We start from the raw sequence: 25,749 nt of genomic DNA, 5'->3' as shown, positions 1-25,749 counted from the left end.
AATAAAATAAAGACTAGAAATCACATAGGAAGAAGCAATATCATATAAAGAACGTGCAAAATAGAAAGAAATGAAAATTCTACAACTGAAAAACATCCTATGGACAAGTAGAATGGTAGACTAGAAGAGAGGGATTTAACTGGAAAACAAGTTTAAAGAACTGTAGCATAAAACAAGATCAAGATGAAAATGTAAAAAAGCAGCATGTAATAAAAAAAAGAAAATGTTCCAATACATGATTATTAGGTATTACAGAATCAAAGAACACAGAAAATGAATAAGATGTAATATTCAAAGAGATCATGGCTAATTAGTTTTCAGAATTCAAGACATGAGTTCTGAGACGAAAAATTCAGAGATCTGAGCAGATCAGTAAAAATGAGTCTGCATCTGAACACAGCATATTTATACTAAAGAACGAAGTCAAACCAGAGATAAACAGCCAATTACCTGCAAAGGAATAAAAATTTGACTCCCAGCAGGCTTAAGTATTAGATACTGGAATATTATCTTCAACATGTTGAGGAAAAATTATCAAACTATAACTCCATAAGAAATCAAATGAGAGTATAACAATAAGAGCAAAATAAAGATATTTTCAACCAAAATAAAGGCAAGGCTGACCCAGCCCTGATGGCCTAGCGGTTAAAGTTTGGCACACTCAACTTAGCAGCCTGCGATCAGTCCCCGGGGGGCAGAACCACACTACTCATCTGGCAGTAGCCATGCTGTGGTGGCAGCTCACATAGAAGAACTAGAAAGACTTACAATTAGAATATACAACTATGGAACTGGGGCTTTAGAGAGGAAAAAAAGAGAGAGAGGAAGATTGGCAACAGATGTTAGCTCAGAGTGAATCTTTCCCAGCAAAAAAAAAACCAAAAAACAAAATAAAGGCAAGGAATTTATCAAAAACACTCACTAAAAGAACTGTATATATTGGAGAAAATGAAATGGAACCCAAAAGGAAGTAGAATATAATAAGCAATAGTGATCAAACCAATTGAGAAATATGTTGGTATATTCATTAAAATATTGATTTAAAAAAATAATAATTTTGAGGGTTTAAAAATAATACATATTTTATATTCAACAGCAATAACTTGAAAGACTTAAGAAAGGAAGCCAAAGTTAAAGATTCAAAGTTTCTGTATTATGAGTGAGGAAGACCAATATAAATTAAAACTGTGTTAAGTTAAATGTATTTGCTAAAATCCTAGGTGGCAACTACAAAAATAGTAATATATAACTTCTAAACCAGTGACAGCTAAAAACAGATGTAATAAATGTATAAAATATGGGCAGGAAGTAACAATCCAAATGTCCGTGAACAAGAGAATTGACAAATTTTGGTGTATTCATACTACAAATTTAAAAAAAAATGGATTAAACTACCAATATAGACACAAACATGAAGGAAACTCATACATTATGCTGAGCAAAAGAAGCCAAAACAGAAAAAAAAAAAAAAAAAGAGTATGTTCTGTATAATTCTATTTATATGGACAGCAAGGACATGTAAAGCTCATCTACGGTGATAGAAATTAGAATACTAAATGCCTTTGAGAGTTAGGACTGACTAGAAAGAGGCACAATGGAATTTTTGGCAAGTATATCAGTTTCCTAGTGCCAACGTAACAAATTACCACAACGTGGTGGCTTAAATAACAGGAATTTATTCTCAGTTCTATAGACTAGAAGTCTGAAATCAAGATGTCAGCAGGGCCATGCTTCCTCTGAAGGTCCTAGGGAAGAATCCTTCCTTGCCTCTTCTGGTGGCCCCAGGCATCCCTTGGCTTGTTGGTAGTATAACTCCAATCTCTGCCTCCATCTTTACGTGGTCTTCTTCTCCAGGTGTCACTGTGTGTCCTTTTCTGTCTCTTATAAAGCCACTCTCATTGGATTTAGGGCCCACCTTAATCCAGTATGAGCTCAGATCCATCCTTACCTTAATTATATTTGCAGAGTGCCTGTTTTCAAATAAGGTCACATTCTGGTGTTCCAGGTAGACATGAACCTGGAGGGGGAGGACATTCTTTAACCCACTACAGGATGTGATGGAAATGTTCTAATCTTGATTTTATATTGGTTATACAAATGTATATATTTGTAAAACTCAAACTGTGCATTTAAGACCTGTGCATTTTTTAAGTAATGTCCATAATTTACAAGTAAATCACATCTCAATTTTTTTAAAGAAGAAAAAATAGATAGGAAGGCCATACACTAACTTTAGGATAATGTAGTTACTTATAATGACACCTCTTTTAAAGATTCTATAAATTATACTGAATGCTCACCTATAAGATATTCTTTGCTCTTATGAGTTTTCTTTTTTTAAAACAACAGAAATATCCAATTGCAGGGACAAAGTAGGGTAGTACTAAGTAAATGTTGAAATAGCATCTGAAAATTAATCCATCAACCTTATGAAATTCACTACCTCTAGTGATAAAAAGAGTAATTAAAAGAAAATAAGCAAAATATTATTTCTAGCCCTGGTATCAAATTTAGAAATGATGCAATCTGAAATCTCAGTATACATCCTAAAATATGAAAAACGCTTGTAACTTTTAGTTATCATCATCCCAAGCAAAGTCATAAATATAACAAGATATATAAGGTCACGTTGACTTCATTTTATTGGGTTAACCCACAAAAGAAAGAATAGAAAACTCATCAATTATTGAAACTTTTATAGCTTTGAGACTACATCCTGTTTGTCCTATATATTATCTTTATTTCATATAAAACTAATATCAAGCAATAGGTATTCGACTAGCAGCTCTACAACAGAGTACACTGTACACCACACCCTTCCTTTATTTATAATGATTCAATGTCTAATATATTTATAGCTACTTGCAGCAGATCTATATAGGTTTTAGTTCCACAAGATACTCGCCCTGCTTCTCCTAGGCTCCCATGGCCCTGATTTGCTCTTACAGCCTCTCTTCCAGAGAGGTCCCCAAACAAGTGCTTAGTCTACCTTTCAGAGCAAGAGCCAGAGAAAAACAAAGGCACTCAGGACCAGGAATTAGGGCCAAGAGAGCTCTTTGAATTGGCCATTAAGATCCACTCCTTCCCACTTATTCCAGGCCTTTGTTCTATCAACTGTTTTTATCCACATATTGAATCTATTTCATGGACATTCCCTTGCTTGCAAACCTATCCATGCTTCCCAAGTAATTTCTCATTCACCACCTTATTTTCTTAAATCTGCAATTATGGAGGAAACAACAATTCAGACAAAAAATCACCTCCTTAGATATCATTCCTAATAAAATTTTGGTGAACAACTTTCCAGATATCCCTTTATATATATATATGCATATATGTGAATGAAATATATAATTTGTATTTTTCATAACTGCAATCTTACTTTACATGTGGTATCATAACTTGTTTTAGTCGACTTGTAAGCATCTTTTCAGGGCAATGAACCAAACCAACATCACTCTCATATTTCTTGGAAGTTTCAGTTTTACCCGCTGCCTTTACTTACCACTACCACTCATTCAATTATCCCCAACACTACTTTTATGCAGACCACAACCAGTTTTGTTTGTTTTTTTTGGTGAGAAAGATTAGCCCTGAGCTAATATCCGTTGCCAATCCTCCTCTTCTTGCTGAGGAAGATTGGCCCTGGGCTAACATCCATGCCCATCTTCCTCTACTTTATATGCGGGACGCCGCCACAACATGGCTTGATGAGCAGTGAATAGGTCTGTGCCCGGGATCTGAACCTGCGAACCTTGGGCCACCAAAGTGGAGCATGGGAAGTTAACCACTACACCACCAGGCTGGCCCCACAACCAGTTTTTAATACTCAATTCAAGACCTCATTCTCAGTTTCTGGTCCTTATAACTCCTGTAGCCTGGTCATTGGTGAAAGGTTTCTTCCTCCTCTAGCTTCCATGATAATGTCTCCTCCTACAGACTTAATTCTCATCCTCATTCTTGTGATTTCCATTAATCTTCTCATAACTCAAGCTGTTATGACTTCACACTTAGACAGTTATGGTGTTCCCAACCCCACGTCCACCTCTCTCTATTTACTTTCTATTGTTGGGTCAATTTTCCTGCTTTTATACTCATCATAGGATTTCTGTCATACCTTACTTTGACAAGATAATTATGATTTATAAAGCATTTTCACATAGCTGACTGAAAATAAGCCTATACTATTTACAATTTCCCCAGCTGCCTTCTGAATAGGTTTTATTCTGATATTGTTATTAGTGTCCTGAGCAGGGTGTAAGGAGTGAGTATGTAAAAGTTTCAAAACTTGGGATACAGCTCAACTTCTCTGTGTAAGAAAGGGGTAAAAATTGGAGATGGGGTGGGTAGGGTGCAGAAAGCTGGGTGCGAGGAACAGAATTGGGAATATTCGGCAGCTATATGATGAATGCAATGGCTTTGGCAGAGGAGGGGGTGACTGGGGAGAACCCAATTTATTTTAATTTTCAAGGTTGTCTAAGAACATGCCATAGAATCTTAAGCACAGAGATCCTACGGCATGATATTTGGAGAAGCAATTTACGACTCCTTTGTGAAAGAGCAAGTCCTTAAATAAGAGGAACTAGGAGATTACGGCGAGGTCAGGGGGTGCTACCGGAGCTGCATCAGAGGCAGCCCCACACTGCAGAGCCCTCTGCAACATGTCTGAGAGCAGTTCACGGGCTGCTTTCTACTTGGCTATTTAACTACAGACTTGAAAAAGCAATATCACGGTTATCCAAATCCCAAACTTAGCTTTATAAGTAAAGAGAGAATTTGGTGGATTCGTATACACAGCAGAATGGTTTAAGGAGAAGGCTCTCTGGACCACAGTCATCACAAACTAAAGCTGAAGCTATACTTACTTTCAGTTCTCAAGTTAAACCAAGAGCTCTTTATCACATAAATCACACTCCATAGCAAGAAGTATGGAGAAAAGAGAATTACAGAACCAGGAGAATCGACATAAATTAAAGGCTTTTTGTTTTGCTTTGTTTTTATGTATCAGAAGCCAACTTTCATCTGGACCACAAAGATTTCAGAGTCAACAAATTCTGCTCTAGATTTTTTTTCAAGGTATTCTTAAAATCATTAAAAGCATTGCTTTATTTACTTGACCCTTGACTGACTTAATGAAAATGAATTAGGGAATACTGATCTGAGTCCATATCTTAGATATCTTTACAACCGTACACATGAGGAATTCTCTTAAAGCAAAAGTGACGTGAGCCACACCCAACCTGAGTGCTCTCTTCCCTTCCCCCAATCTTCTTTAGTCATTAATAGTGCTCCTCAAGGCTGAAGGACAAGAGCACATGTAATTTTTGCAATTAAAGCTTCGTGCCCCAAACCTCAAATAGACTTTTCAGTTTACTTAACCATTGCCCAGTGTCAACCATCCTAGTGGCCTCTAAGTTGTAAATCAATAGCTTAACAATTCAACAAGAACTTCCTTCATCCATTATATGGTGACGACACCAATCTCTGTATCTAAACTCAGGCAAAAATACTCTAGTCATGTTTAAAGGTTTAATTGATTTTGTCAGGATCTTAATAAGTCAAATGGCTCTGCCTATTGCTATGAGACTTAATTCGTGTGTGCAGGTGAATAAACAGATCTTAATTCCCAGCTTTGATGACCATGTTTATTTGCTCTCTCTGTAAGCTTCAACTCTTGCAACTCTAAAGCCTGCTGAGATCCAGAGCCTCATCATTCCAACCAAAATACTTTTCTAAATCTAGACCCACCCAAAATTCTAAAGATGAAATATAACACATAAACACTAAAAATCCTCAAAAAGGTGTTAGACAATGATATTAACACAAATCCATAGATATCTCCTTAACAGGGAAAGGAATATGCAGACATAGAAAACAAGAAAAATCATGAGGCAGAAACCAGATAACAATACCTATATCACAAACAGTAGATCAAGAGAGAAAAACAGCGTTAAGTAGAACTCTTTACTTTTAATTCTAATTCTTTGATTTGTGTTCTTCTTAAATTGCAAAGTAAGCTTGGTTTTTTTATGAATCCTAGTATTTTAAGTTTGATCCTTTGTTAAATCAAATCCAGTTATTCACATTTTATCCCATAGAGCATTTTAGGTAGGTGTTGAATGTCCATCTGGTTCTAATATACTCCTAACACGTTTTTTAAGTGCTCCCTTGTTTCTGGAGTTAGTCCCTGTCAAGCAAGAAGAAATCTAAATTCCTTCAAGGTGAAGGCATCCATTCCTGACAAAGCATACAGATTTCTAATTCTGAAAATAATGGGACTTAACAATAGGCTGTTGGCATCTTAGCCTCATTCTATATTTGCTGGTTAAATAATGTTACAAGTTCAACAGATTTTTCTAAATGAACAATTACTATTAACTTCATCATTCGAGCTTATTATAAAATTGCTAATATTTGTCTCTGCCCAATCCGAAATTCAAGATGTATATTTAAAAACAAATCCTATCTCTGGCACCAATAACAGGGAACTTGCACGTCAGATCCTATACAAATCCAGTTGGGCACAGATCCTCCCTCTAGAGCTTGGCAACATTGGGATAAAAATCCTGTAATTGTGTGTACTTCCAAGCTCAAACTCAACTAAGCAATCAAGGCCATGAATTAAGGAGGCACACAAGATTTGACAAAAATGAGAAATGCCTATCTGAGGATACTTTGCTTAGTTTACATTAAATTGTAAGTATTTATAAAAAATATCATCATAAAACACATAATCTGATCTTTGATACACAGATGACAAATTTTATCACTCTAGACATTCACCATTATAATCATGCCCTAGACAGAAAATAGATGTTAAAATCAACAGTGTTAATAAAGCTTAGAGAGAGAGAAATTTCTAAATGTCCACTGAAGTTTAAGAGGGGCTAAACTAACTTAACATGAATTTAATGTAGAAAAATTTTTGAGAATAAAGGGCAAACATTACCAAAAATTCCAAAATTTTAGAACCTCTAGAATTAAGACATATTTTCTCAGAATCTCTTTTTATCTTTTGTCATGAATTCTTCCATAGATAATATTTTTAGGTAAAAGACTTATAAAACTTTAACTTCTCAAAGAAGCACTAGCTTTAAGAAATCCATATTAATTAGCTGCCTGAAAATGTTATTATTTAGTCATTAGTAATACCATTTTATGTACCTCAAATATGTCAATTAGGAAGAAAAAACTGGATATATCCTTATCTCTAGAAGTATTCCTTAGGAAAACAATATTTCTAAAAACTTATAAGCCTCCCAAAATATGTAAATCATCTCTAGAGATGAATATTCTTAATGACATCATGATTAAAGGTCTTTAAGCAGATGATATTGGTTGTCCTACCAATTATGTATTTCACTGTACAAAAACTCAAATAAAGCTACTAGGAGATTTTCAAAATACGAAGGGAGAAAGATAAATAGAGTTAGATTTATTTTAACACATGAAGTGCTAATATCTCAAAAAAAAAAAAAAAAAAAAAACAGGAAAATTACTCCAATTATAAGTTCCTAATTACTCTCCAGTACCAGCACCATTTGAGCCATAATCCTCAGAGAGGGGCACCTCAGAAGTACATTTCCAATCATAATTAACTACGGCCATAGTGTGGTTCACTGGACAAGATATATTTTACACAGCACAGGGGAGCAGAAACACTCTATGAGGCACGTGTCATGTATGCTTCAAGCCTGTCTTAACTAAGATGTCACACGGAAGCCCAGAATACTCAGTAACTGCAGGTCAAGGAAGGACAATGAACCAAGATGTGGTCATAAAATAAATGTGGATGGAGTCTTACGTTTGAGGGCACAACAGATTTATCCAGAACATGATCAACACATTCTAACTTAACACGTCACAGACATCATTAATATTCAAGACAGTTTGCCAAAACTGAGAGAGATTGAAAGATATACCAAAGTAAACTCTCATTGCAGGAAAAATAACTTTGGTTCAGCACATTTTACCTTCAGACAAAGCAGTATCCCTTCAATATATTTCACCCAAAACATAAGCACAAAAGCAGATGTGGGTTGCACATCTGGTGGTGGGAGCTAAAGATTTCCCAGAAGAGCTTCTGAATGCAAGTCAATCACAATGCAAGATACTTAGTGCTTTTTTTTTTTTTAATCAGCACCCATGAGGTCCTGATCCTCAGGGCTCAGCACTATAGAGAGAAGCTCCAGGAAAGCTAAAATTAAAACTTTGACATTCCAGTTCTATGCCCTGATCAACTGAGAGTCAGCCACATTCCAGCCTATGCCCGAGCAAGAAGCTCAAGTAGAACATAAGAATTTGAATCAATTAAATGGGATTTAGAAACTCTCCAAAAACATATTTCCAAAACAGTCATTAACACCCAAAGTCAAATAAAAAGAGAAGATACAAGAAAAGATAAAAGCAGCTATATATGACTGATAAAAAATTAAAATCATGAGCCCTCAATTTAGCATATCCGGTTCCCCAAATGATGAAGCATTTTCCATAATTAACATTCACTTTGAAAGCCAAGCCCTCTAAGAATTATTCCTTTTATCCCCCCCTACAAAGTCTTTGACACAGAAAACTTAATGCATATCCCTACGCTAGATGTTAATTCTGACAGGTAATGGAAAATGATCAGAACATGCTCATCACAAAACTAGCCTATTAAAGTAGGCAAGAATACACCACTAGAATCATCAGCTCTTCAGCTTCAACAACCACTAACACCAATAACAATCAGTTGATGAAGTCAGAGAAAAAGATAAGATAATTTGGGATTGTTCATTTTCCCAAAGATATATGACGTTTTTGAAACAAGGGAAGAGTCATATCTTATGTTGTATAAAATAAGCCACCTGCTTGAATCCATGAGAGAGAGAAAAAATTCACTCCATAAAACTGTTCTCACGCCAAAAGAAAAGTAAGCTTCAAGTTAGAATGTGTGTGATCCTATAAACCATGCTAGAAACTGCTGTGTAGTGCAGATTACTCGTGCCAAGTGTTGGCTTGGACTTTCACAACATACTTAAAAGACCCCATGGAAATATGACATACTGTTGGTGCTAATGGTAACTCCAACATGAGCAGATCTAAATGTATACATTTACGAAGATTGTGAAACCACCACTCTCGCATGGTTCCATGTTTATACAAGGAGATAATCCAATCATTTAAATAGAAAAAAACAAACTGCTCACAAACAGAGCCAGATTTTTATTCCATAAAGTACTTAAATACTTCTTAAACTAACATTCTTTCAAAATAGTTTTGCATACTTCCTAAGTACTGTAACATAAGTGCCATAGTGCCTGACCTATCCAACTTCCCGTAGGAAAAATCTCCCCCTCCTGCCTATTCAAAGATTAAATTGTTTTTTAAAAAGGGGACAAAGGGTAGGGTGGAGTCTATTCAATGTATATTCCCATCATGTACAAGGTATTCAACCACCTCATATCCCACCTGCTTCCTAGAATAGAACTAGTTTGCTAACTCCTGTTTATTCCACTATTTTAATCTTAAAACAATAAAAGGAATGCAAACTGGATGGCTTATTTGGTGTCATAAACACAGTCCTTAAGAAGACTCAGTGTCGTAACTAACCAGATTAAAGACTCCATGTGTTTTGGACGTGGAAACTTCCATGGGTCATACCGCTCTGTTTAAAATTGAGAATGAACACTCTGTTAGCTACATTGTCTTAGAGAAAGGTTTCTTCAAACGAAGATGATAAAATTTTTTTTTAAGTTTTCTTAATGAAAAACACACTAACAAACCCTTAGGGTTGACAAACATTATGCAACAATTATTCAGGAATACACTAAGATGCAAAAAAAAAAGTGAAAGCTTTATTATATTCCATGTAGATCACTGTTGGTAAAATATTACATACATTAACAAAAATCAGAATGATTCGCTACTAAATCTCTGGACCTACACAGAACTTAGTTCTTGATAATTTTTAAATCAACTGTCTGCGTTTAACATGTATAAACTGTTTTAACATGCTTTGTCGATTTGCTAACTTCACAGCAATCCATACCTTAGACCTAGTTTGAAATCTAACTGCTTAATTATTTTTATTCTAAGAAAGTTCTGTCTATTCAAAACAAGAAGAAATGAAAAAGAGAAAAGCCAAAATGGGGGGAAAAAAAGAAAATGAACTTTGGGGAACGTGCTACATGACAAATTGCAGGCTACATGCTTCTCTACTTTTTGAAAGTAATGCTTATTACTCATAATTTCTGTTTATCAAAGTGAATAAACAGATCAGCGAGTTTAAGAAACTTTCCAAGGTCATACAGTTTGTTAGTGACAAATTTGAATCCAGCTCTGACCTCTGATTTCAAAAGCCATGCGTTTTATTTCCCCATTAAGAGATACGTGTACAGCACCTATGGAAAAAAATGCATTATACCATGATTAAAACTGCGAGAACTTTCCTTCAAATTAGGCTACGCCCTTGTAATTTGCTCACTGCTCCTTTGCTGTTTTTAGCTATGGCAAAATAATCCAAGTTCCTTTTGATGATTAGTCATTAAGAGAACTATACTAATTCTTTCCTAATATAACTAGGACTATATTAAGTCTCATAAACCAACAAAATTAAGATGTCATCCACAAAAACACTTCACAGCAAAACTGCTGATACATCAAAAAGGATAATAGGGGAAACTGAGTTACAGGTTCCTTCTGGCAGAGGTTAAAGAGAAGTCTTCAGAATTATAAATGGAAGTCTTTAACTGTTTGGGCATACAGCAAATGGCCAGCACTTTTTAAAAAGGGATCTCTACTTGACAAGTTCAAAGAAAAAACAAAAAATCACCCCCAAACCATGCAATTTCCTGCAAATGGGCCACTCTCCTCACTGTCTTTGAAGACAGATCCTGTCCTGGCCAAGGGTCCTTTGAAGTAACACAGCAAGCATACCTATGTAATTAGAAAGGCTGGTACACCACTCAAACGATCAAAATTAGACTTTAAAAATGCATGAAAGAAGGGAAGGATGGACTGACAGACTGACACAAAGAGGGGAAGCCTCCATTCTGGACAGACCGGGAAAGCCTTTTGCCACTGCTCACTGACCATGATTCTCCTCCACTCCCTCCAAGCCTTGGGAGCCAAAACCAAACTGCATATATATTAAAGGAAAACTGTAAATGGTGTTGGGTCACTCTTGAAAAGTGGCAGAACTATATGCATGTGCATTTACAGACATAGATGTGTACATAGACATAGATGTATACACACATACCTACATTTATGTGTGTATATATACAAATGTATGCATATACTATTTTTCTGAATCATTTAAATTGCAGACATTATGCTTTTATCTCTAAATTTTTCAGTGTTCAGTGTGTATTTCCCAAAAACGAAGACATTGTCTCACATCAGCCATATTTATACAGTATTATTTTCTAATCCACAGTCCATATTCAGTTATTCTAATAATGTCCTTTATATTTATTTTTTCTTTAGACTAGAATCTCATCCAAGATTATGCATTGCATTAGGTTGTCATGTCCCTTTAGTCTCCTTTATTCTGGAGCAGTTCCTCTTTCACGAGTTTGACGTTTTGGAAGAGAACAGGTCAGTTATTTACAGAATGTCTATTTGGGTTTGTCCGATTTTTCCCTTGTGATTAGTCATGCATTTTTTGGATAACGTACGAAGTGATGTTATGTCCTGTTCTTGCGCATGTGAAGAGGCACATGATGAATTTGGTTGCATTAATGATGGTGTTAACTTTGATCCCTTGGTTAAGATGGTGCCTAACAGGTTTCTACACTGTAAAGTCATTATTTTTCCCTTTGTAATTAATAAGTTATTTTTGAGGAGATACAGCAAGACTGTATAAATATTCTGTGCTTCATCAAACTTGCACACAGTAGTTTTGGCATCCATTGATGATTCTTGCCAAATCAACTACTATTCTGATGGTTACCAAGGTGATTTTCATTCCTTCTCCATTTACTAGTGGGTGTTCTAATGTTAGGAAGAGCTTTCCCTCATTTTTTTCTCCCTCATTTGTTTGTCTGCTTGTTTGTTTGTATTGGTAGGGAATCACAGATTTTATTCAGTGGACTGTAATCTGTTGCTGTATTTAATGCTCAACTTACCCTAGATTTGTTCAGTGAGAGCCCTTCAAGGTGCTATGGTTTTTAAATTACATTTTATGTGTATATTACCAATGCTTGGGGGGTAGACAGGAAGGAGATCTCATTTATCCTGGAAGAGCTAAGTAGTAGTAACATGAATTGGGTCTTGAAGAGAAAGCAGGAGTTTGCCAGTTGGAGAAGGATATCCCAAGGAGAGGAAATAGTATGTGCACAGATGTATGCACAGGGCTGGAGAACACAAGGACAAAAAGTTCAGTACGTCTGATAGATCTTGGCCTATCTTATTGACAATTTATCTTTCAGACAACAGCAAAAACAACAAAGGAGTCACTCAATACTTAACTTGGATACAAGGAAGAATTTGTTCAGAATATGGAAATTATGATGTTACCATGGGGTTTATAAAAGTAGAATACAGAAACTGTGACCCTAGAAGTATAATTGAAGACTTTAAGAATGTATATTTTTAAAAGTTTGGAAGGAAACAAGTTTGGGTTCACAGCCAATGTTTCTAAATTAGAAGAGGAGTTATTTTCAAAATAAAAAATCTACTTACATAATACCAGAGGGGAAAAAAATGAGTGACATTCTGTAGAATTCAATATGGTTTCATAGGAAGTTCTCTGATGAATTCAAACATTTTAAGCAACATGTACAAAAGGATACATTTAGGAGAAAAATAGAATACAGTAATAAAAAAAAGAAATGTGAAGAAGGCTCAAGTTTCCTAAGGTTTATGAAAAAATTTTTAAAGCAAAATTAACAAAAAGTTAAGCTTAACTATTAAGATATAAGATAATATTAGCTAAAAGAATAGATTATTTTCTTTTATTTTTTTATTTACTAAAAATAAAGACCTTCAAAGTAAAAAAGGAAAATCAAGCATGGCTTAAGAATATTGAAATATAAGGTAGGCAAGAAGACCCTAATGAAAAATATTTTTATATATTTTTTAAAATATTGAGAAATTAGTTCCTGAAAAAATAAAAGAATTTAAAGAAGGGAGACGGACAAATGTCTGATTTTCAATAAGTTGGGAAAACTGAACTTCAAAAACTCTAAATTCTAAAAGAGACTTTAGGACACAAGGATTGTAAGCACTTATAAAAAATTATTATAAACACCTGTCCTGGTGTTTGTAAGTCACTAAGAATAAGTCATATCAAAATTAACCTCATTATTTTAAAAAAATCATAATTTCCCTGCTTTCTCTCCCTATCTACATATCAATATCTATATCCATGTCTCTATCTGTCTATCTACACATAGATTTATAGACAGATATGGAAATATACACACACACATATTTGGCAAACTATCTGAAAGTAAGTTGTAGACATCACAATATTTCATGCAAAATTCTTCAGCCTGCTCCTTCTGAGAATAAGAACACTGTCCTACATAAACACAACAATATTGTCAGACCTCAGAAATTTAACGTGGGTAATATTATTAATATGCTGTCTATATTCACACTTCCTCAGCTCTCCCAAAAATGTTCTGATTTTCCACCTACCCAGAAACCAATCAAGGACTGTGCATTGCATTTAGTTTGTTTCTTTAGTCCTTTTAATTTGAAACACTCCTCCCACTATTTTGTGTCTTTCTTGACATTGAGATTTTTAGAGTCCAGGCCAACTGTCTTGTAGAATATCCTAGAATCTGCATTTGAATGCCTGTGGCCACATAATTAGATTTGCCATTTTGCCATCATTAATATGGTAATTCAGGCAGGATCATCACCACCCTAATACCATTAGGTAAAAGTTTGTTGGGAAACTATACCACCCAAGAGATTTCTTATTAATTCCAAAGAGGGTAATTGCCTTTATGATGGAGAGATTTGGCCAAATCCACATTAACCAAGAGATCAAACTGAGCGTCACTAAAAATAGGACAAACTACATGTGCCTCCTGCTGTGTGTCGTGCCCATTTCATCACCTGTACAAAATTCCTGTCAATAGACACATTCTCGTAATTACTTCATAATCACTAAGTCTCCAATTTCATTTCCAGGGATCCTGAACTTGATGTTGTAGAAACCTGTTTCTTCCTCTTTATTCTTTTCATTTTTACTCTTCATTAGTACTTTCGTTTACTTCATTACTTCATTTACTTTCATTAGTACTCTGAGAACAAAGTATTTCAAAAAGGAGTGTAGCAAAAGAGGAAAATAAAGAGCCAGTAGACAGAGATCACGAGGAATTTGGTTTCTGCTCAATATGAGAGCCAATCATCAGGCTCATATACATAGGCATGCACGTATGCACACACACGTGCGTGCATACACATACACCCCCAGAGAGTGGAGTAACAGAGGCAATTAGCTACTTTCTGAGAAAACCAGTTCGTCATTGTGGAATATAGCATTTCTAGGGCCACTACATATTCTTATGTACTACACAGCTGTAGGGGGCACTCTTCACATAGAGCAGTTCTGCCCAGAACTGATATAAAGCAGAAGTTTTTATATTAATTATAAAACTAATTATCATCAGCCCTAATGCAGTCTGTAGAAGTATTTTGTTTTACCCACACCATATTTTTCCCTCTAAAAATTCTTTTTATGGGAATCCAGATTTCTTGCTTTTTCTTGAATAATCAGATGATATGGCTCACATTCCTATTTGGTAACCATCGACATGGGCTATACAGCAGCTGCCTCCATTCAGCAGGCATGGCCTCTGCCCTCTCTATTTCAGTTCATCACTCTCCATGGTCCAGCACATCACCTACCTCACTCACAGAAGTAGCCACCTGGCCCCTGAGGATCACCTTCTACAAAGGAGACACGACACTAGAGTTCATGTTGTCACACACAACATTTACTTAACATCCAATTCACTTACCAACTGGGAGGTTTAAGTCATCTTACAAATCAATGCAATCTTTCTCGCTGTGAATTAATAATCATGAGATGACAGGCTTTTCACTGTTGCTTAGTAAAGACCCGTTTGGCATAAAGAGAAATAGATGTTATCACAAGTAATATCAGTGAAAAACAAAATTAGATTCAAGTATTAAACTATTATAAACATATTTAAATGTACTCAAATTTCATACATATATAATACAAAAATCACTCTGTAAAATGCTTTGCCCATTTTAAAGTCTATGTTCATAGAGCAATTAAAAAGAATCTCCTGAAAGGCTGTGTAACAAAGTCAGAAACTGCAAAAAAATACTTACTAAAGAAACAAACTTGAAAAAAATAAAACAACATACAGCAAAGGGTAGATTTTTTTGTATAATGAATACTTGCAAATAAACATGGAGAAAGATTCTTCTAGAAGAGGAAGTAGGGAATATAAACAAACTACTAAAAAAACAGAAATGACCAAAGAAATGGGAGCATGTACACGAAAATATGTTCAACCTCATGAGTGACCAAAACAATGCAAATTAAAATAAGGAGTCAACCTCACCATATATTAAGGTTTAGGAGGTTGATGATTAAAAACTATCAGTAAGCATTTAGGAAATGGGAATCTGACACACAGGTGGTGGTAATATAAATTAGCACAAATCTTCTAGAGTATAATTTAGCAATATTGCACTTTTCCTTTGACCCAGTAATGTCACTTTTAGGAATCCTGCAGAAAGAATGGGACAAATACATAAATATATACAATTTATATCACAGTATTAGTTTTAATAATGAAAAGATAAATAGCCAATAGAATATTAAATAATTTATATTAGATCTAAAGTATTGACTTTAAAGATCATTTACTATACACAGCAATGTTAGTTAACATATAAAGAAGGCTCTTTCCATATAGAACAATGTGGGAAGGGAGGCAGATTATTCAAACAACGTAGAATTCTACTTTTATTTAAAAACACATACATATTATGTGTAATGGTATAATACTATGGAGTATTAACTAATTTTCTTTTAAATTTACTTTTAGACCTTAGCTTTTTCTTCATTCAGATATACAAGTGGAATTCCTGGGCTCAGTGGAGGGTTTCTCAAAGAAGGAAGTGCAAATGCTCAAATTTTGAGTTTCCACATGGAATTTTAAAACTCTTGGAAGAGATAAAAACCTTCCCTTTCCTTTAATTTTATTGCACTATAAGATACTGAGTTTTGAGTATCAAGAACCAGAGACACAAAAGACACAGAGCAAAAAAAGATTCTGTCGTAAGTAAGTGTGGAAGACTATATAATCAATCAGAGCCAATTACCCACTTAGACAAGACAAAGACCCCATGAATGCGGGGGGGAGAACACTCAGTTTAGGCTGAGTGGGTCTCTAGAAAGGGACCAGTGTCCTACCCTTGGGGAAATAGTGGGACAAAAGAATATTCAAATCCTGTCCTGATAAGTTTGGGAATCAGATCAGAAGATATCTGCAAAGCCTAAGAAAGTAGGAGCATCCAGGTGTGCCCTCCAACCCGGACACTAACAGGGGCAGAAGGGGAGACAAAGGAGTGAGGCATTGGGGCAGAGAGGGTCTGAGAAGTCCCCTCAAGCCCAAAGCAGTCTAGGAGGCCATCCAAAATAATCTCACATCCCGAAAAGAGCTCAGAAGTGGCTGAGAACAGAGACCAGGGACACATAGTCGGGGCAGAAGATGCAGAGCCCAAGGACAGACGAATAGAACCTTCACGAATGAGTACCTCAGCGGGGCATGTGCAGGCCTAGACACAGAAAAGGTCAACAATAACAGCACACAGTAATGGAAAGTGGCATCAGGATGACAGAGGCCCTGCATCGCTTTCCCTCCCTGACAAACTTGATGCAAACCTTGCTGAGAAGCGGGTGGAGGGAAAAGAAGGGAAGAGCAGAGCTCATTTGGGGAAGAGAATGGAAAAAACACTTAATTGACAGAGCACATGAATTTACCAGGATTAATTTTCCACTACTAAGAGGAACAAGGCCTCAAGATAGATGCTAAATTCAAGTTCAGAAAATGACTTTGTTGCACTCCTGGGCATGCGTCTTAGGAAATTTCTACCTTCTACACACACACAGAAAAGTATCTTAGAAAGACAGACGCAGAAATGTTAATAGTGGTTAATGCAAGGAGGTAGAACGGGTCAGGGGTTTTCTTCATACGGTCTGGCACTTCACAAACATCTTGCAATGAACTCATATTACTTTTCTAATAGAAAACAAAGCTATTTGGAAATTAAACATAAATCACAATTATTTTGCCTTAAAATGTTTTCAAGAAATTTAAAGAATAATTTGGTTTTTAAAATAATTTTGGTACCAAAGTACAATGGACCATTTCTTTCCATTTGTGAGTTTTTACTTTAAGTTATCCAGAGTTTCAGATACAGAATTGAGGCGGAAAAAACGTCCTTAACTTACATGAGTGATTTACCTGAAAGAACAAAGTAAGACACGTGCCGCTTGAACCACATGCACTAAATGAACGTTCTCATCCATATGGAGGAACTAATTGGGCAGGGAAGAGTTACTGTCTCTTTAAAAAACACACAAAATCCTAATTTGCTTAAACTACGCACAGAAACCCAAAGGCCTTAATAACCTTAATTACAATTTCCTCCAAGTAGAACATTCATAAACCTTAAATCCCTTTACTGAGTTTTATTGCCAGTAATTAGGCAAAGTACACAGAACTGAAAGAGCGTGTGTGTTTAAATTTAATAGAATCAAGAAACATTTGTGTCATTTAGTCTCCTACTTTTCAATACAGAATGGAAGCATTTAAGAAGGAAAATGAAGAGAGATGGGAAGAACTCAGAATAGGTGGGAAAGAAGGAATTTTTGGATTAGTTCAACATCCAAATAAATCTAGTATTTGGCTTCTGTTCACATAAATAATTTCTTTTAATTATTCCTTAAACTTTCCAAAACATATTTAGTGGGAAAGCTGAAACCAAGATTGGTTTTTAAAAACTACAGTGCCACATTAGCAAGCGATACTCAAAAGCCTTGCTCTGAAACATGTGGTCCCTCAGCCCTGAGCAGAAGCATCACCTGGAAGCAGAATCAGGCCTCAGTCCACACCTAGTGAATCCAAATATTTATTAAAACAGGATCCCCAGTTGATTCCTACGCATTGCTTTAAGGCATTCAGATCCAAGTTTTGAATGCAGCGCTCCCCCCACAAAAATGTTAATAAGAAAAATAAATTTCTGTACCTGACAACACTAAAACTGCCTCTGTGCCTCCCTATATATAAAAATCGATTCAAAGGAGAATTTATACATCTTCATATCAGAAAAACAAAGTCTTAAACTGCAAATTGGTTGATATGCAAGAGAAATTCCAAGGGTAGATTTATTTCCCAGGGTTATTAGTTGACCCTATTCAGTCTACAATATAAAAAAACTACTAGGTCACAAAGTAACATCATAGTCAAGCACAGGCTACATAATAAAGAGATTTTGCAAAAAGTTGAAAAATGAGCTTTAAGAGTACATTATATAAAGGAAAATTAACAAAGATTACGAAATATAAAAGTTAAGGTTTTCAAGTGTTCATGCATTGAAATTACAATCCTCATACTAGAATTTACCCTAATGTTACAACCCACACAAATCTGGCACAGATCAGGGTTTAATGGGTCTTGCCACATTGGATCAGACTCATGGTCCTTCCTGTCCAGGATCCTGGTGATGGCACCAAGGGACATGCTGGGGGAAGAATGAGTGTTCTTTGATGTCAACCTCAAAGGTTAGGAGTGTACCCAAAACATCCTAGTTCCCTGTAATAACCCATTATGGATCTGTCATCCACAAATTTAGTTAAATCATTTTTGAGGTTATTTATATTTTCCACCCCTATTTCCTCTTAAAGTAATCAGTTCCATAAGTTTATAACTAGTTGGGTAAGGTGATATTTTCTAGTCCCACTGCCCACCAACTCTTCGAATAAGGCAACGTTTTTACTATCAATTCTATTCGTATCACCTATGATGTCAAAATAAAACATGGCCATATCTCCTCACAGCACTTATGTTTATAGATTCCTGTTGTGTTTCTTTTCTCCCCGTGGGCAGGCACCTCCTCTCTTAATCATTTCAGAATCCTTCTTGTATCTTCTCCAATTTCATTTTATATGTTTTGGGAGGTTTATCAGTCTATTACAAGGAATGGGTATACTATTAATTTGTTCAAAGATAAGAGAAGGCTCTCTACTTGATTTAAAAATTCATTTCCTGATGATTTAAGACCTCAGTCAAAATTCTCAGGGGTCCTGTAACCCCTTACCAGTACTAGTAACTTAAACTAGAAGTTTAACTTCCAATACCTGTAATTCGGCTAGTTTCTTTTTTGTTTGGTTTTTGGGGTTTTTTTGCCTTCACCCTTATATTTGTCCACCATTGTGAACATAAATCTATCTGCCTGTTTCTATTTCTGCACACTCAGGTAAGCTCAAGAGCTTTCCCTAAAATTTCTCCTCATCGGCTTGGCATTCTACTATCTGGCAGAGATTAGTATTGACAGTCAAAAGCAGACTGTATACTCTTTCAAAATAGTAAATTAAGACTACATTGATCATCAATCTTTAAGACTCCCAGTTTGATACACAATTCCTTTGTAGAAAAATGCCCCACATTACACCTGTGATTCCTAGGCCTTGGTTCGTTAACCATAACAGAAGCACATAAGTACACTCCCCAGTTATATGGCGACAAAGTGTCTTAGACATAAAGTTACATCACTTTCTTCTGATATACATACATATTTGGATTAAATTCTTCAATGTAGCTCATAACTGAGCATAATTAGCCTTAGAAAAAAAAATTATTAATTCTCCCCAGCAGGTTATTTAGATATCTGTGGTACTATCCTTTATTTCACATTCTAATAATATGTTACACAAAAAATAAGTGACACCACTCATGAGAAGTATTACAAGGACTGCTTTGAGAAATTTTTTACTAATACCTGAACTCGTGTGGTAAAGTCACAAGAACTTCAATCATGATGAAGATTCTCCCCTTGACCAAACTTTGGTCAGGCTTCTCTGAATTCTCGACTGGGCCTTGACCTTGGGACCTATCCTTGCTGTGCCTGCATAGCCCAGTGGCAGCAAGAGTCCTGCTATTTCAGTTTAGAGAGAATTTCTCACCCTTGCTATCTGACCACCCTGGCCTGCCTTCAGCAAGAATCCTTTAAGTCAGTTTAGTAAGAATCCCCCTACCCCTTGATATCTCCTTTTACTAATTTTGCATCCACCAATCCCTTCTCCCACCCTAATCCTGGACTGTAAATCTGCATTTTTCCTTGTTATTTGGAATTGAGCCCTGTTCTATACTGAGGTCTCTTTTCTTCTATTGCAATAGTTCTTGAATAAAATCTGCTTTTACCACTTTAACTACTGTCCAGCTCTAGTTCTCTTTAACAACCACAAAGAAAAATAAGATACCAACTATCGGCACCTATGATAACTTCTGAAGGTGAAGGTGAGGGTGCAGAGAGGGAAAGATATCCTCCTAGAGAGGCACATGCTCCTAACTGCCACCACCCACTTGTGGGCTGGAGAACTGCGGAGGAAATTAAGAGAGTTAGAAGCAGTGAATGCTATAGGAGGGCCCATCCTGAGGCTGAAATCTGGGAGTGAGGAGACAGCTACAGGAAATCTCCAGAAACCAGGACCACCCAAAATAGTCAACAGCCAAAGCAGAATAAAGACATTTTCTGACATGTAGTGTCTCAAAAATCTATATCCCATGTACCCTTTCTCAGTAAGTTACTGAAGGATATGCGCCACAAAAATTGGAATAAACCAAAAAAACAGAAAAACGTAAAATATGGAATCCAGGAAACAGCGTGTCAAACATAAGTTAGAGGCAGAAGGAATCCCCATGACGGCGAAGGGAAATCCCAAGATGATACTTGTGAAGCAGCCTATTAACAACCAGTCTAGATTGCACCAGATCAGAGACTCTGAAAGAAGTTTTTTCTAAAGGATAAAATTAATAAAATAGTTCCTATACTCTAACATACTAGAAAGAGATTTAGGCAAAATGAAGAGTTGAGAGCTGAATTAGAGATGTGTATATAGAGGGAAAACCATCTCCACAGAAAGCAAGTTATGCAAGATAGGTAATGTAATAAATATATATATACACTCTGTGGCTTAGCTGTGTTTGCACGGTTATAAGAATATAAACACCAGCTATTCATCCTTCCAAAATTATAATATAACTATGCTCGGATGATGGGGCGGAGAAGCAGGCTTGTGTGTAGTGAGGAAGGAAGTGGTGAAAGCAAGCCAAATCCCTATCTCCCATAGCGGCACGTCAATAGATAACGCTCCGAACTACAAGGAAGACCAGGAGCGGTAAAGTATGTTAGGAAGAGTTATGAACATAAATACCCAATAACTCTAAAGGAGTTGAAAATAGTTGGGGGAGAGGTTGTAGGAGGAAATTGGGATAAGGACAGCAATTTTTCATAACAACCCTGGTAGAACTATTTGATTCTAAAGTATGTGTGTGTATAGTTCAGATAAAAACAAAATTTCAAAACAAAGAATGTACTTATTTCCTCATATTAGTAATGAATCATTTGTCTATACTTAGGAAAATTTGAATTTTATGGGATTAAATTAGAAGAAATTCCAAACTGAAGATTCAATTACATAGTCCTTACAAAGTCAAAGGGAGAGAAATACATAGTTGAATGTTAATATTCTGTGGTCTGTCAGCAGTTAATATCACAATATTCAAATTCCCAGATTTCTTCCAGTTGCTACCAATTAGAAAAGTAACAAAAGCCTTTAGACTTTGAAGTCCCATTCTACAGTATCTTACTTCATTCAGCAATTGAACAAAACCAATTTATTTGATGTAAAGATAAACAAAGCATTATTTGCCGTAATGTTTTTATTTACTTAATTGTGGATAAAATGATACCCTTAATTCATATTTACATTTCCTTACTAAAAGGGGACTTCATTTAAATCTTGGCAGAAAGCTCGAGTCTCAAGACAGATACACAGTTCACCTCATTCTATGGTGAACCCTTTTAGGAGGTCTCTTATTTTACTCTGGGGAAAATGAGGAAATTAATCCAAGTGATCTGAATGTATTCTTATATAAAATATTGGGTTTACAAGAAAAGAATGCCTGTATTAATGATACATGGCATTTGTAATAAATTCTTCTCACACTGTGGTATATTAACCAATATTTCCCAAACCTCCCTTAGGTCAACACAAAAGACCTCAAGCAGCCAGCCAGATTAACTAGGACCACATCAAGTAAAACCAGGCCACACAGAAGTACTTTCCTACATAAGAGACAAAACAATACATGTATGATTTCAATAGTTTCTCAAGCTGTTCCAGAGTTGGCTAAAACTTACATCTTTCCAGACTTAGCAAAAATACAGACATTATCCAGGCCTAAGGAGTTTTATATTCAGTAAGAATTAAGTCTCTTTGTTCCACTTTGCCAAGATGTCTCAAAGTCTTAAAAAGGAATGAAAAGGGGGTAGGGATGTGATAGAAAATCCAGATAAAATATTAAAAGCAAATGCATGTATCAACAAATGTGAAGATTTTTTTCTGTAAAACATGAAGAATCTAAAAGTGCCAGTACTTTCAATTTCATGCCTTCAGGATCTTTTAGTGAATTTGGCTTTTATATTTAATAATTCTTACTTTAAGAAAACAGACTTCACGCCAGGTCAAGAATGGCACATATGTTATTGTATATATGTTTAAAATACTTTTGAAAACTGAGGTATAGTGGTATATTTAAGTGTAGCCAATACAATATAGATTATCCTAAATATAAATACACAAGAGATGTATATAAAAGCAAACTTGATAAAAGATCTATTATTTTATTTCTGGTCTTTGGACCTCATAGTCTCTAATGTTTTCAGGCCTAACAAAATGAATTCAACTCAAAATGTTGTAGTGAACTATCCAACACTGATTCTTATCAAACAACAAACAAATGAACAAACCAAAAACCCTTTCCCATTTATATCCTTATCGCATCTTCTGCAAAACTGACCCACACTCCGTAGTAGCCTTTCCCTTTTGTGGGCTTCCCTCAGCCTTTTGGTCTGAACCACATTATAGTCACATATTCACATGCTGCTTTTAAACCTCCCTTTGATGTTTTCCATTTTTTTTTTTAACTTTTCACTCAAATCAAGCTGGGTAAGAAAGACCACAATCACCTCTTTTCTTTTTCTCACAAACACAGTAATCCCCCATTGGTATATGATGTTTTCCTCAAAATGTTCTTATAAAGAATAGACTTCGTGCTCTTTGTTTAATACTAGTGGTAGTAAGACTAACAGGTAACTTATCATGTGTCAAGCATTACTAGTTGTCTACCCTTCTTTCAGGGAGGCAATATGCTTCGCTAAAGAACTGATTTTCCAGACGCTCTGGTAGTTAGGGGGCATCGCTGCATGGCACTCTAGGCAGGGACAAGGGCAGATGCCAGTCGGGGGTCTCTCATTTTTTCTAAGAAACCAATAGCTTTTCAAGAAGCCCTATCCAGAAGACTTCTGCTTATATTTCAGAGACCAAAACTTGACCTCCATCCTAGACTCCTATCCCCTCACCACAGTCAGTTACCAACTCCACCAGTCTTCCCTCTCCAATGCACGCTTCACTCCAATCATTCTTCTGCATCTCTTTTACCATATTTCTCACCGCAGAACTTGGGCTATTCTGCCAGCCTATACAATTTCATGCTTTCAGCTCTTACCTCCATTTAATCCATTCTCCACCAAACTGTCAGAGGGATTTATTTCAAAATTAAATAAAAACCTTATCACGCCCCCTGTTTAAAAATCCACCATGGTCTCCACTACCTAAAGAACCAAGCCTCGTCTTCTCTCTGAGCTACGTCTGATCCCTACACATAACACAACCCCAAACACTTGAGGTTCTGGTTCTGCACTTCACCATCCATCCCGAGAATATCTTCACCCCATTTGCCCTTAGTTTTCTAGTTACTTTGTATTTATGATTCAAGGCTCACATCAGGCTCTTTCATTCATTCATTTATTCATTCAACAAACATTCATGACTATTCCCTATGTCCTACACACTAGGAACATGATGATAAGTAAAATGATATACGATTTCCTAACCTAAAAAGGAACATGCCATTCCCTCCAAGAAGTCTTCTCTGATACTCTAACCACTTTTAAGGGCTTCAATATGCCCTTGAGACATGCTGGACTGTCTCCTGTTACTACATTTACCACATTATGATGAAATTACCCAGCTGTCTGTATGTCTTCCCCAGTAGACAGTAAGCTCTTCAAAGGCAGGTATCACCTCCTATACATTTTGATGTGCCCAGAGCCCACCTCAGTGCTTCGCATCTAGTATAGATGTTTGCTATTATGCAACAAAATATTGCTAAAATGCAGTGCCTTTCAATTAACAAGTTTTAGCATACTCACCTTTTACTTGGCTTGTTAGAAAATAAGGTTCCTGGTCTCCAGGAACATACAGTCTAATGTAACAAGATATGTATGCATGATATGCCAAATTTAGTGCAACATTAAATAATAAAGGGAAAAATCTCTAAGATTTGGTCTCAATCATTTTGAACAACCTCATGACAATGTTTTATAGATCATGGATTTGAAAGACAAATTTTGTATATCTCTTTGCCAAACAAACATTAACCAAGCTACTAAGAGTTTTACTCACTGGAATATGTAAATAAACTCTTTTTCCCCCAAACCTGCCCCGTCTTCTGCTACCCTGAACCACCACTTTCCAGTTGGGTATCAGTTCCCTAGGTATACTGAGCAGATTCCATCAAAGAAAGCAAGTCAAAATTCATTATAGTAGTTTTTCTTGCATATTTAAGGCCCATTCCTTTTTTATTTAAAACATCCATTTAAATTGAATGTAAAGCCTTTCCTCCCCTCCCCATACACGGGCAGAAGAAGTCCAATTCCCCAACAGCCTGGAGTACATGGGGGTTGGATGCATTAATCCCCAATGTGCTACAGAGGAAAAAGGGCCACATCTTCCATTAAAGGATGAGGTTTTATCCCTCTCCCTTGGTTGGCCTTAATCGTCTCAGGAAGGAAAAGCTATGACTTCATCACCTACATCATCAAAAGGAATCTTGGCCAGGAGGGGCTCACACCCATACCAACTTCCCTAGGCTTTGGACGTCCCTTTACAAATCTCACCACACTTTCCAGATAACACCAAGCTAGTAGTGTTCACAGGGTGTCTCCCTGATAAAGCTTTAGCTAGCCCCCTCCCCACCATGCTACAAGAGTCCTGTCAAGAACGTAATTCCTAATCTCATCCACCCTGTAGTCAAACATGCAGGCTCTACCTTTAGTGCCTTCTAGAGACGGTTTCCATCTCACAGTCTCCTTTCTCTTCTTCAGATAGTACAGAAGGAGCAGCAGTTTATTGTCTGATCATTTCCAACAATGGAAGGAAAGGCCATTCTCCCCTTTCTGTCAGCAGCATCAAAATTTAAGAGTAATTTTCTTTAAGTCCCCAACCTTGCCTTTGGGGAGGAGAAACACTTCCCCTTAATTCCTAAGCTCCCAAACACGTACGAGAGTTTATGTTCGTGGGGACATAAACACATAGAAAATGTCAGAAATTGATATAAAATAATAATAGCTGCCTCTAGAGAAGGGTAATGAAAGAATATGGGAGACATGCTTTTTCCTTTTCTATTTTTTTTTTTTTTT

The 25,749-nt window shown here is 36.1% G+C and overlaps 1 protein-coding gene and 1 long non-coding RNA gene across 2 annotated transcripts in view; one reads left to right on the top strand and one right to left on the bottom strand.

The window, feature by feature from the left end:
• The window catches only part of RSPO2 (R-spondin 2), a 162,047-nt gene that overhangs the window by 89,218 nt on the left and 47,080 nt on the right, over positions 1-25,749 (bottom strand). The window lies entirely within an intron of this gene.
• Positions 1-25,749, top strand: part of LOC147914000 (uncharacterized) — a 57,029-nt gene that overhangs the window by 19,247 nt on the left and 12,033 nt on the right. The gene's annotated exons all lie outside the window — the stretch shown is intronic.

Source organism: Ceratotherium simum, chromosome 23 (assembly GCF_057802395.1).
Source record: "Ceratotherium simum simum isolate JZ-2026a chromosome 23, ASM5780239v1, whole genome shotgun sequence".
NCBI lineage: Eukaryota > Metazoa > Chordata > Mammalia > Perissodactyla > Rhinocerotidae > Ceratotherium > Ceratotherium simum.
This window is presented reverse-complemented; position numbering and strand designations above follow the sequence as displayed.